We start from the raw sequence: 1,405 nt of genomic DNA, 5'->3' as shown, positions 1-1,405 counted from the left end.
AGAGGAGAAAGAATACTAAGATGCTTGACTGTCTTACGAATATTAGTTTCCCTTGCCTATTATTGTAAAATAAACAGTGGGATAGAAAGAAATGTTGGGAAACATGATTACAGAAAACTTGTAAGCCCATTTTCAGCCTATAACTGATTGGAATACCTAAAAGGGGTTCTAGAACTTGCCCAGGGAAATAGGCCACTTGCAGAGCTTTTGCAGAGTACAGGACCTTAGGTGGAATCCTGAATCTCATCCAGAACATTCTGAGGTGTGACATTCCCACTAGCAAGGACAAGGAGACCAGACTGGAGCAGCTAGAGTGACAGAAGATACATCTTCAAAGAAAGACAATCAGGAAAAACCCAAAACAAAAATGTCAGCATGCCTGGCTACCAGAAGAATAAACAAGCTGTTCACCAGGAAGGCATCAAGCCAAGCAATCAAGTTCCTTCAGGACAAACTCCCTTCTAAGACTGAAACTCAAAGTGAAGACATGAGCAGACATGTAAGCTTGCTGTGGACCACATTGGTCTAATGGTGAGTGGAAGAGGGGAAGGCAGCAATGAAGAAATGGGCTGAGTTCAACTACATTCCATTGACTCCTGTTGACCTGTAGATGAGAGCGAGAAGAGGAAGGGCTGGTTGGTCCAAAGTGTAGTAAGACCTGGAGACACCTGAGCCCATGGACAAGGACTTAGCCACAGAGGGCTAGAGCTGTGAGTGAAGCATCCAGCTGATATGAAGTGAGGAGAGATGCACAAGAACACCCAAACTTGCTGACAGTACCCATTTGACCTAGCCTCGATGTCTTGATAATCAGAACTTGAGCAAGATTACAAAAAAGAAAAAAGAAAAAAAAAAATTTTTTTTGATAAAGGGAACAAGGGTAAATTGCTACAATTTCATGAACCTGACCTATACTCATGGAGTAACTCTTAATACCAATAGAGAGGGAAGGAATCTTCATATAAAGTATCAGTGCTACCCCTCTGTACACAGGGTAGATAGCAACAGGCAACTTACACATTGGCCACCTAAATTAAGGGAAGGAGGGCTATAAAGGCACAAAGTGACTGGCTTACAAGGTTTCATGATGGAGTTTAGTTTAAGAGTGTGGCGGAAGAAAGAGTTCCCACTGAATAGTTTTCATCTGGTCTAGATGGGTCTGGTAAAAAGAGATGGGGACTCAACTAGAAGAAGAAAGAAGAGGGAAAAAAGAACAATCTTATACAATTTGATGAACTTGACCTACACTTATGGATGCAGTAGCTCAAAAGAGGGAACAAATCTTTACAACAAGGATCATTCCCACCCCCTCCATACACTGAGCAGACAGGGATGGGCAACTTGGACATTGGCTACACAAAATGAGGGGGCTACAAAGGCAAGAAGTGACTGGCTTACAAGCTTT

This window comes from Chrysochloris asiatica, unplaced genomic scaffold (genome assembly GCF_000296735.1).
Source record: "Chrysochloris asiatica unplaced genomic scaffold, ChrAsi1.0 scaffold00073, whole genome shotgun sequence".
Lineage (NCBI taxonomy): Eukaryota > Metazoa > Chordata > Mammalia > Afrosoricida > Chrysochloridae > Chrysochloris > Chrysochloris asiatica.
The sequence above is the reverse complement of the archived record's forward strand: the minus strand, read 5'-3'. Positions refer to the sequence as shown.